At 37.2% G+C, this 12,861-nt stretch overlaps 1 protein-coding gene across 1 annotated transcript in view; it reads left to right on the forward strand.

Moving 5' to 3' along the window:
- Positions 1-12,861, forward strand: part of SEMA3A (semaphorin 3A) — a 165,897-nt gene that overhangs the window by 84,997 nt on the left and 68,039 nt on the right. The gene's annotated exons all lie outside the window — the stretch shown is intronic.

Below are 12,861 nucleotides of genomic sequence, written 5' to 3' on the forward strand. Positions count from 1 at the left end.
GCAAATAGTTGTCCATCTTAAAACAATCCACACCAGCCACCTGAAAACAACATGGACTTACGTATTCTGTCAAACTTAGGTTTTAAGGTTCACACTCTTGACATGTAAATTTAAAAATAGAAGCCTTTGGAGTTCTTCCGTAAACGTTTTCACCAAAGACAGTTGATCAAATCCTCATGCTGAATATTGTATAAATAGCTGAAAACTAATGTGATGGTAAGGTAGACAGCAGTCTAAAGGTGGGAATGTAGCAGAAAGAAGAAAGCATATGGCCATTGTAAGCAAGCCTGGTCTGTTTTACATCCTGTTACTGTTCCTTCATTTTCTGGTTGCAACTTGCAGTTATTAATTTTCTACCAGTAATCTTTACTTTAGCTGCTCTGTAAGCGAGTATTCTCATCATAGTGCAATTTGTAATAAATGAGTTTTTAACTTCTTATATTGGTTAAGAAGATTAAAAGTGCAGAATTTAAAACCTGTGACCAAAATTTGATGAGACGACTTAAAATGAATGACGTGTGAGATAGAAAGAGGCTTCTGAATACCAACAGACAAAATCCAGACAGCAGGAAAATAAGGTTAAAACATTCTATCTGAAGCCATTCCACAAAAAAAAAAAAAAAAGAGAGGAAATGTGTGACATATGGTATCGAGTGAGGCACTTGAAGTTGAGTCTAAAAATGTTTAAAAAGACAGCTGTTAGTTTGCATGATTAAAAAGGGGAAAGGAAGGATATAATGATACATCAAGAAGTAAGGAAGTTATGAAACCAGAGGTGGACTTGTTGGATGTTTGTTTGCTTTTCTTATCCAGTGGTTTCTAATGTTTTTATTAAATTTATCTTCAAATTCACCCTCCACCTCTATCTTCCGTTCTGTTTCTCCCAGTGACATCAGTGCTGGCTATTAACACAAAAACTGGGTGGATCCTTGAACCCTGAAACCAAATCAAAGAACAGTTTAGGGAAAGAGATAATTACATATCAGCTCTTCTTCCCTACAATATGTTTCAATAGATTAGATTATTTTAATAAGCATTGGAAGTGATGGTAATATTTAGAATAATATTTTCACATGAATCTCCACTGGCTGCATATGAATCATAGAAGTCAGGGATAAAAACACCAATTTTGTCTCTATGAAATATTGTTGTATTCATTTTCTGATCTTTATTCTAAGCTAAATTATTTATTTATTTATTTTAAATATATGTTTATATGATAGATTGGTTAATTAGGTTGCCTTAGAGCCGGAAATCTGTGAGAGGGATTTTTTGCTTCCTCTGCTACTTTTTGTAAAACTCCAGTGAATAGAGAACAAGCGGCAATTTGCATATGGCAATTTGTCCATGCATGGGGAACCCAACAGAGATATTCCTTGGGAATCACAGGGAGACTAAAGGCTAACTGTGCACAAAAGCTGATGCACTCTGCCCATCACAAGTGATCCTTACCAATTTTACTTGGCACATTGTGCACAGCTTTGCATGTGCTGAGTAAGCTCCGTCGCCGTTCGCTTGACTGGGGTTTGAGGCAGGACTTTATACTTTTGTTTATGGCACTGGGCAAGGCTCAGGAACTAGAACATTAGCTTTTTGCTTTGGCATGGATTTCCTGGCTAAATTACCTAATTTCTCTCTGCCTCATTTCATAAGAACAGTCCAATCTGTTCAGACCAAAGGCTCATTTAGCCCAGGACCTTGGTTCTCACCGGGTCCCATAATGGGTGTCAGAGGAGGAGAATGAGCGGCGAGCAGGCAGCAGTGATATCGTCTCCCAGGCTCCAGCACTGCTTGTTCAGGGATTTCCTGAACCAGGGGTGGAATCTCTGTCTTTAATGCTTTTCAATGACTCGGTTTTGATAAATTAGTACTGGCATTTCTTGAGCTCATACATCTTTTAAGTATCCACAGCATCCCAAGCCCTACAAATTGCAACATGGGAGGAACATCCCTTTATTTTATTTTAAACCTTCTGCCTGCCAGTTTCTCATTTTGGAAAAAAACCCCTAAGAATACTCTTATTTTCTTCTTATTTCCTTCAATGGGTATGTTTTCTGAGTTAGAAGACTGTAAAAGCATGGCACTCTTCATTTTCAGTACTGCATGAAGTTAAAGAGGCATAAAGACACTATTGGTTTTGTTCTTTATTTCATTCCTAAAAACTCTGTATGTGAAATTTGCTTTTTCTGACTGTTACCAGGCATTGACATAATTCATTAAAAAAGAAAAAAAAAAATCACAACTTTAAGGCCTTGAATTTGGTCTATTAAATATGAACTGCACTAGTGTTGCTGGAATTGTTTTCTGTGAAAAGATACAGAAGGAAACCATGAACACAGCTTTGCATAAACTTCACAAGTTGTTCTGATCTGTTTTAGCTGAATAGAAACACTGAAACATGAGAGGACAGTGCCCTGGACTAAATGGCTTCTGGGGAAGAAGATGCTTGGTTATTGATATGTGAATAAAATGCCAATCTTGTGATTTAACTTCTCTGCTACCACTAACACCTCCTGAAACAGGAAGACAGCTGGCCTATTATATTTCAGATTCCATTTGTGTTAATTTTAATGCCTTCATACAAAAGGAGGGGAAAGGGGAAAGATGCACTTTATTCCCACGTGTTTTCTGTGCATCTCTAAATGAACAGTGTGGCCCCAGTGAGACTTTTCTTACAAGGGATCTCCTCCACCTTCCATGTTTTTGGTCCCTTTTCCTACAAGGCCGTATCTCTGAGTTCTTCCCCTTCAAGGGACTTACATTTCAGGAACCAATTATGGTTGACAAAGTTTCAAAAACTGTCTCCTATTTCTCAGGGGCCTGTAATCAGTGTTCAAATCTGAGGTAAACAAAGTTTTGTCCCTAAAGAGAAGAGAAGCTTAGCAGAGTTCAGAAGGTGCCTCAAACAGCACAAACACCTTCTCCTTTAGAAATGTTTAAATGTTTCCATCCAAGGTGATAGAAAACTGAGCAGCATTATCTTGCAGATGGTCTGAGAAGATTTTATTAAATAAATACCAAGGCATGTGTTTCTTGCCTAGCAATTAGGTTCAAAATTTCCAGATCCAGGGCTAAGTTAAAGCAAGGAAACAGTCTTGTTGTGAAATAAGACAAGAAGCAACCCAGTCATTCAAAAGTTATACCAATGTTGTGGATATGCAGAAAACATATGGATCATTCTGATAGTTGTTCTTCTAGATAATCTCTAAAGCTCACTTTGCTCTTTAGTTCTGTTGGCTTTCACTGGGGTTGCACAAGTGTTGCTGAGGAGAGAATCCAGATCATTGTCTAAAGGTGCCTTTGCTCATGAATAACAAATTAAAAGGGTAATTTGGCACAGCAGGTGAGATGATTAATATTTCAGATCTTATTATTTTTGTTTATGGATATATGTGTTTGTGTGTAATTATACATTTCATGGATGAAGAGCTAAATGCAGTTAAACATTTCCCATTTATCTAAATAAATGCAAATTAAACTTGCATTGTAGAACAAATAATTGGTATGGATTAAGAACACATATGATTCTTTTTCTCAGTGTTTATTACCATTACGTTAAAGATGACAAAAAGCAGAAGGGTGGTGGTGTTGCGGATGCAGGTTTAGGAATCATATATTCATCAGTTCAAACCTTTTAAATTGATGGTAATGGAGAACAACTGTTTTAATTCATATTCATTTGGAAGGATTTGCCATGACCTCGCGTTAACATGTAAACATGGCAAGGGATATGAGAAAGATTCCTCTGGTGTTCACTGAACTTGAAGAGAACCTTGCTGTGACTTCAGTGGGCTCCATGCTGAACTCTGAGAGCAGGGCCAGAGAAGACACCCATGAAAGTCTCAGGGATCACAGCACATCTGGGATGGCACCAGTCTGTGGTGTTTAGTGCTGTGGTGCTTGACCCCGTGCAGAGCACGGGTCCTGCATAACTCAGTTCATGGCCACGACCACTCCTCGCCATGTCTGTGATCTGGTGGGGAGGGGGTGAAAAATGAAGGAATCAGAATGCCAGCTTTCTTTGTCAAAAAAAAAAACCAAAAAACCAACCAGCCCAAAAACCCCCAGTTCGTGTGTTTGTCAGTTTGTTTTAACCAACAAAGTCAGCCTGTATTATGCTGTAGTAAACTATACTAAACTATACTGTACTATACTACACCATAGTATATAATGTGCCAGGATTTGGAGCCAAAGTTCTGTTAAATTAAAGGCTGCATTTCTTCTTCAAAAATACAAATATCAGTAATTGGTTTTCCTGGTTGGATGCTGATTAGCCCTGCTGACACTGTGCAGTCCTATTTATGAACATACATATACATAGACATATCAGCTGAGTGTGTCAAATATTCTTGCCAGTGTCACTGACTATTTCCCTTTCTGGGGACTCCTGGGTGCTAGAAAAGCAGGAAAGATAGTGAATAAGGAAGTGAATTTTAATGTACTTTTTTCAGTCACCCTGAATCAAAACCACTTAAATCCATCTGTTACTGTGTCAGTGAAGTTTTTGTTGCACTGGGAAAAGAATATCAAACATTCTTCACTTTTTTAATAAACCCTCCCCAACCAGTATGAGAAATGCATTGCTCTTAGACACAGTGCCATGAGGAATAATTGCAACTTGTCACAGAGAGAGGTTATAATTATGTCTGCTGTTAGTTATGTCTCCATGTGCACAATAGAAGTTACCTTTTCAAAAGCATTGTTCTCTAATGCAATACCAGTTATTAAAATTTGACGATATTATTACTTGCTAATGAAGGAAAATGAAATGAGGCTGCAGAAAGTCTGGGTGCTGTAAGACTGAAAGCACGTGGAGGGAACAAAGAGGAAAGAGAAGTGCTTATTGCAGAGATTTCAGATCTAAGCTTTGCCTCAGGAAAAGCAAAATTGCCCAAAGGGTCAGAATTTCAGCTCCTGTATTTCAGACTTTGTTTATATCTTTTAAAAATTTTGAATATATGTCAAACACTGGTCTAGTTCTGACACTGCATAGGCACTTCTGCATGAAATGCTGCAAATCAATTGCAGTATATTAGAGAAAAAACAAAGCTTAACAGTTGTTTCAGTAGTTGCTGTGATGTACTTCTCTGCCCCTTTGTTAGTGGCACAAATTCTCTGAAAGTATGCTCATAAGGTCTTATTTTAGGGAGAAGGAATTAATTGTATTCTTCCAGCCTTGCTCCTTATTCTGTCACTCATTTACAGTCAGATTTTTGAAGACTTTAATTCAGGTCATGTGTTCATATTAGAGACTTCTTCCTGGGAATTAAAAGGCAGATAGGATAAAAAGCAGTGCAGACACATGCCTTCATTTTCAGAAGTGACTAACAGCTCCAAGTATCAGAATTTTAAATTGCCCAAGAAAGTATTTGCTGAAAATCACAGCCCTTGAGCAAGTTTTAAATTGGGTGCCCAACTTGTGAGTGTGCAAAATCACTTGGGAAATTAGAAAATCTTGGCCATATGCTTATATGTTAACACCACTTGACTAACTCCTTTCTCTATGTTGCTTCCCTAATTTGCAGTTGGTTTTGTGTTGTAAATAAGATATCCTTGACTCAGGCCTGAAAGTTCCCCAGGAAAACTGGAGAACCCTTCTCTTGTTAAACAGCACCCTAATTACAGAAGCAATTTTACAAACAATCCCCTGGGGGAAACATTTTTGTTCTCATCAGGAAGGCTCTTGAATAAAATAACACCTTTGCTAACTTCATTTATTTACAACAGGACACAAGAGTGAGGCTGGGTTAGATTTATTGCCATTACATCACTGATGCTCAGTAATTCATAAAACATTGGGTCTAGGAGTCAGCACTGCTGTTATTTCCTCTGATGCCTGACCTCACCACAGTCTAATAACATACAGGAAATCCAGAAGACAAAGGAGGAAAGAAGTGGTCTTGAAAGCTAAAAATAACCACAGAAAACTTGTACAATCATGTAATAGAGTACGGCCCAATAATTTATTTAACATAATAGTAGAATCTGCTAAAGCAATTAGAATCTGTTCCAAATGTTTCTAATGGAAAATATGCTAGGGGTAAGAATAAGCACACTTAAAGAATGGATACTTTTAGGTTATGTAGTTCAATTACGTGTACTGGTTTTAGGTTTGTATATCTTATTTCTTACATATGCAGGCCACTTAACAACCTGACTGGAACAGACAGTCATTGTGTGGTGCTTGTATTTCCAGAGGTCATCCTATATGAGCCAGACAGTCATCTTAGGTGATGTATTACACTTGACAACCCAGAAAGTTGCAATACAAAGGCATTCTAATTCTCAGTGTCCTCTGAGAATTATTCAATATCCTTGATGGTATCTAGTGTCTGATATGCCATTGGGATGACATTTTTGGTGTCTTTACTAATCAGTCTAGGTTAACATCTCATTCATGTTAACTGTGTGTTTGGTTTGTTTTGAGTTGTTTTCTTTTTTCTCATCACTCTATACTTGCAGGAATTTCTAAAGCAATAAATAGTATAATGGCACTACAATGAAACTCATCTCTGCTCATTTATTTGCTGTAGAATTACAACACATAATCCAAACTAGGCAGAGATTTAAAATTGGTGCAAATAGATAAATGACATCATCAGGGAAGAACAAAACCAAACCCAAAAAGCTGTTGCATGAAAGTCAGGTAAATCTGGAGAATTTAGTTTGTGAAATATTGCAAAAGCAAGTTCACAAACACGCGTATCTTTTTTGAACAGCTGCTCGGTTTGACTGTGCCTGCCCTCCCTTTTATTTACATATGTTGCACAGTGATTTGAAAGTGGCTATTATTCCTATAAATACCAATATTAGTATGCAGACCGGTATGCTCAGGTGTGAACAAGTCTTCACCATTTGACATTGGCACTTGGTTTCTCTCCCAATCGGAAGCAGAAGCACTTTCTGATCATGAGCTAGGAATAATGAATAGATTGAACCAGCTGTTCCTGAACAGCCCAGTTGGCTGTTTTCCCTTTCATTAAATTAATTGGATTATAATTGGATAGATAGATAGATAGATAGATAGATAGATAGATAGATAGATAGATAGATAGATAGATAGACAGACAGAAAACATTCCCCTTCTTGCAAAGATGTATGGTAAATTAATAAATACTGATAGATTTAATATCAGAAGAAAGCCAAGTAGTGTGGGGTGTTTGATAATTGACTGAAAGATACTTATTGAGAGGGTGAATTGTCCAAATTCAGTCTAGGGAGTCAGGTTTTCAAAACTTGTGCTTTCCAGAATTGTCAATAGAGAATTTTAAGCAATAGGCATTTTAAGGCATCTTCTGAAGATCAGAAGCTAGGAAAACTTTCCAGTAGAAGTGATGTATAGGTACAAAAGCAGAAAGAGAAATCTGTTTTTCTTTCAGTAATCTACAGAAATGACGCATGGAGCTGGTCATCATCACAACAGTTCTTTTGTTTTGATTTCAAAAGTAAGATTTTCAGGCACCAAAATGCCAGTAAATATCTACAAGTATAGAGGAAAAAATATCTCTTGAGTCTGAAGAAGAGGACACAGATTAATCTTGGAGTGATGAGGGAACTGAGCAAATCGCCTGTGGCAGGCATGGAGAGGTGGGCAGATCTTCATAGCTCTTGATCAGTTTTACAGGTAAATACTCCTCAACAAAGGAGTATTTATATATAATTCAACAAAGTTCTTTCTCTGTGCCCCTTAGCACAGCACAGCACAGCCATCCCAGAAAGTTTCAGTTCCAGGTCCTACACAAGCTGGAGTCCTTTCTCTGGGAACACCATTTCACTAAAGATCTGTCAGTGAGAGTGATTTCCCACAGGATTTTAAAACTGATTTTCATAATTCAATCCCGTTAAGCCTCAGGTTGGAACAACAAAATGTAATAAAGGTGTTGCAGACCCCAGTGTCCTCCAGATGTTGCAGGTAAAACCATATAGTACATGGAGCCTTAAGACTAAAAGTCAGAAGCCCACTGTGTGCATTTTTTTCTTTTTTCTTTATTCTGTTTTCTTTATTTTTTTTTCTTTATTCTTTATTATTTTTTCTTTTTTTTTTCTTCCAATAATTAATGATTTAAAGCAGTTGCATTATTATTTCAATCACTTTTCACCTATTTCCCTAATGGTTACCACTTGCCTCAACATTTACATTTGTTTTAATATTTGTATTTTTTGCATAATTTCTCACATTATATTTATTTGCACTTGCACTTTTTTAAAAATAAAGCATTCCAGGGGGATACATTTAATAAAAGTTTCTCATTAAAAGTTCTGTAACAGCATGATTCCCAAACCTGAAACCAAAGTCCTCATATTTAACAGTTTTCATGACTCAATAGATTAAGTGTGAAATAGGAAATATAATAACAATAACAACATAGCCATATCCTTCACAGTTGTTTCACTTAAAATTATTCTTGAAAAGTAACATAATTCATAAATAAATCAATTCTCACAGAGTGAAATTTGCTCAAAAGGCTCTCTCTGAAATAGCCTTGATGTAGTTATTTAATGTGTGCACAGAAAGTTGTACGGGCAAGGGGTGAATCAAAAATTCACTGGTATTAATATATTGGAAGGCAGGAGAAAAAAAGAAAAAAAAGGGGCGGAAAAAACCCCAAGGAGCAAAATCATCAAATTTCTGTTTTGTAAAAGTCTCCAAGGTGTCTCTAATCAGCTGCCTCTGCAGTGTTCATTTCAGAAACATTCTTAGCTCAGACCTAACTTCATATGAAGGTTCCTCTGTGGTCAGTGACGAGGTCCTGCCCTTGGGAGCTGCAGTTCTGAGCTGCTCTGACTCCTCCTTCAGAGGGACCTGAAGCCTTCTGCTGTGACCAGGGCAGCAAATTCAGCCACCTCAACTGATCCTCTGCATAGAGGGGAGAAATAAAAACCTTAACAAGTCTGAAAGATTTTCCCTTGAGCAGGAAGTGGAGCTTTGCCTTTTGAACTTTCCAATACTGAACAATGCAGAGAACAAAATATTTCCATGCCATCAACTTCTTGCTCGGTTAAGAGACATTGCTACTGGCTTTAAAGTCCTCCAATGCACAATGGATGCATTGTTATGCTCCAGGCACTCTGGAAATCATTTGGAGATATTTTTTTCTGAGGTTTTGGGTCAGGGGTGTTACTTTTGGGGTTTGTCTTTTTTTTTTTTTTTCTTGATCACTTTGTTTTATTAAATACTTCATCATAGCACAACAGAGTCTGTGTAAATAGCAAGGAGGCATGCCAACATCAAAAAGTCTCACAGTTATGGCTAACTCCACCTTTTTTGTTAAACAAAGATTGTGATACTTCCTAAGGCTCTTGGCACATTGCATGTTTCTGGACCATTCTTTGTTCAGCAGCTTCTTGTGGAAATCAGTTAGCTCTGAAAGATACCCTGGAGATGTGCTCCTTTCTATTTATGGTTTGGGGGTTAGCAGAGTAAGGGTATGAGTTCATTCCATTGCACTAGAATGGCTGGGGAGCTTCACTGCTGTCGTTCCATGCCTAATAATTTACACCAGTACTGACTCCATAGTAGCTGTACACAGTCCATCAGCAAAGTCTCTTCAGATCATTTGCTTTCACTGTGTTTATTCATTATTGACCAGCAGTGGTTTTGCTGCATTAAGCTCAGCAATCCTGGGATGTGACAATTGCCAAAAAAGTTACAGGAAAAAAATCTCCCTGAAATTCAGCAGTCAGTGCTGTCCAGACTTAGGATGGTAGGTTAGTGCTTCCTCACTGACCACATGTTCACCTGCAAGGCACTAGTACTAAACTGGGAAATAAAATCTGTATTTACCAATAACGGCTAATTTACGTTTTCCAGACAATACTGGATGGTCTAGGTACAGGCAGACATACAAGAAAAAATGTTTAAGAGGTTATCATACTGAGCATAAATAAATAAATAAATTAATTAATAATTAAAAAAATTATATATACACCTATATATAGGTATATATATATATGATATATTATATACCATATATATGTGTGTGTATATATATATAGGTATATATACCATATATATAGGTATATATATCATATACAAATAGGAGTATATATATGCCTATATATATGTACCTATATATATAGGTATATATATACCTATTTATATATGTATAAATAGGTATAGAGTTGTTATATTTATGTATATATAGCATATATATGCATAAACATATACATATACATACATATATATACATATATATGTGTGTTTTATATATATATATATATATAAAAATAAATGTTTTATTGGCTCACTGGCTGACTGAAGCTATCCAATACCAATATGTGAAATGTCTAGTCAGATAGCAAGGTCTTGTCACCACGCAGTGTCATGATCTGACACATTGTTTCAGGATTTCAGCTGTTTGGAAGTGAGTCTCTGGAGCCTGGAAGTGGCAGATCGTTGGGAATCACAACAGTTTTTTCCTTCATTTCCAGGACTTAACTGTAGTTCTTTTTGGCTAAATCTTGCCATCTATCATACTGTCTGCTACAGGAAAACATATGTTTGAAGGAGCCAGAAGCATTATCTCCTTCCATGCAAGGCATTTACTAGGTGAAACAATTCGTGTCGTATCATGAGCCAGCAAGTCACTTGTTGTCTTTATGGGTTTGTGGAATTTCAAGACCTAAACGATCTCATTTTTGGTGGTTTTACTATGGATTATAAAGAAGCATCAATGAGATATAAACTTAGTGATTAATAACCCATAAAACATGCCATAGCAAGGTTTTAACTACAAGGATCTATAAAAAAGGTTTGAAGTACATTGCAATATCCTTTTGGGATGCCAATGCAACTAATGAAAGGGTCTAGACAATAAATTGGGCTAATGGCTGAGTTACAAAGGCCTTTCTTTGAATTTTTTTTTCTCTTTCTTCTTTTTGCATTTCTTGAAACTTTTTCTCCCACCTGGCAATCGTGCTTTGTCATGAATTCCTGTCCTTGATTCTGTAATAGCCCTCATAAAACTTTGCGAGATTGAGAATTTGTTTAATACAGAGGGGGTTTTGCTGTCTGTGGCTCAAGCATTTGCTGACTCACTGCAGTACCATTCTTTGTATTCAATTAACTGCAAAATCCAAGAAGCACCAAAATTACAATTAACTGAAAACAGTGTGTATTCTTTCCATCTGGCAGCTCTTGTCTGTACTGCATAAAAGAGGGCCTACACACTCACCTAGTCCAAAGACCCCCAAAATCTCTGAGCAGAGCCTTGTTCTTTGCTATCTCCAGGCAGACTGATGAAATTTGGGTGGAAATGTGACCAGTGTGATCAAGTATCTATCACAAGTCATATTGCTTCCTAGTCTTTTAAAATGGCAGGTGGTATGTAGAAGAGTTTATTCCTCTGTTGCCTGTATGTTCTGTGGGTTTGTAGATAGAGGTGGATTGATTTCTGCACCCAAAAAGCTGTTTGGGCAAGTTGCCCTTTTTGTGACAGGTTGGACTTCATACAGCATGTTTATCAGACCTGCCTGGGGTCTCAGACTAACCATGATACATTTATTTGGCACTTAACAGCGATGTATTTATTGTCATTGTTACTCACCCATAAATTTGGAAACTCACAGTTTGTGTCTGTTCATTGCTCTTTAACTGAAATGTGAAAACACTGTGGGATTTCCCTTTCAGGCCTCTTATTTCAAATGTTTTATTCCACAAACACTAAGAGAAGGGTAGATCATCTCTGATTTAGGTTGACCTGGGTCTCCACTTGTTCTTGCCTTCTGCACACCAATATCAGTAGAGTTACAGTGACATAAACCAGAAGAATACAGTCAAAAATCAGATCCTTCCTACACCAAATCACTTTCCACATCTGTTTCCTATTTGTCTTATAATGACACATGGGATTGTTTTGGGAATATATTCTGCTTTAACTGTCATGCCACTGACTCTGTAGCCTTATCAGATATTAATTGGTATTCAGGTTGAGCAATTGCCATCTACTAAGGAGAAATGCCAAGAAAATGTAGATTGATAATAACATTTTTCAATAATAGCTTCTAGCATTAGTGGCATCTTCTATTATTGCAGTTGAGGTTTAGCATTCTCATCAATTTACTACTTTTATTTATTGTGCAAGATCTAGATATGGACCCAACAGTAGAATTCCAGAAATGCTTTTCTATTTGATTATTTATTCATCTCTGGTTAGAAGGAGCAAAACCAGAAAACTGGAGAGAAGCAAGGAATGTGTCTGGATTATTAAGAACCAGAAAGAAAGACAACAGCAAAGAGAGAAATGTTAATACTGTGTCAGATACTACAGATACAGGATGACTGTATAAACATAATCAGGGAGGCTACATGTACAAGAACATGCCTTAGGAGATTTTCTGGGAACAAACTTCACTCAGCTGTGTCCAACCTTTTTATCTTACAGTGCAGTAAGCCATAGAGGGCTGTCCTCATAACTGTTCATTCTCCCTTCACCTTTTTCTTCAGTGAGTGGAAGGAAATGTGAGTTCCATCTCACGTGCTTTTGAAAATATGTAATAAATACACACAGATACATGCTTGTGTGATGTAATTGAACAAGCCTGTAATAAAATCTGTAGGCTGTGGCTTACAGAATCCTGGACACAGTGGGTTTAAAATAACACAGTTTGGAAGTGTGTTTGGTCACTGTATGGATGAGCAATATGGGGAAGGCAGGGAGCCAAGGAGGATGCTGCTTCCAAGGTGGACATTGATCTCTTCTCTTTGGGGCTCCTTGACTTAATTAGATATCTGCAAATTAACCACAATGCAGGTGGGAAATGGAAATCCCAGGTTTTGCTGAGGTCTTCACAAGTCTTCTGTGAATGTTGAAGACTTCTGTGCACAAAGCATCTATTCTTCCGGTTTTATCCTCAGTGCAA

Source organism: Melospiza georgiana, chromosome 4, assembly GCF_028018845.1.
Source record: "Melospiza georgiana isolate bMelGeo1 chromosome 4, bMelGeo1.pri, whole genome shotgun sequence".
NCBI lineage: Eukaryota > Metazoa > Chordata > Aves > Passeriformes > Passerellidae > Melospiza > Melospiza georgiana.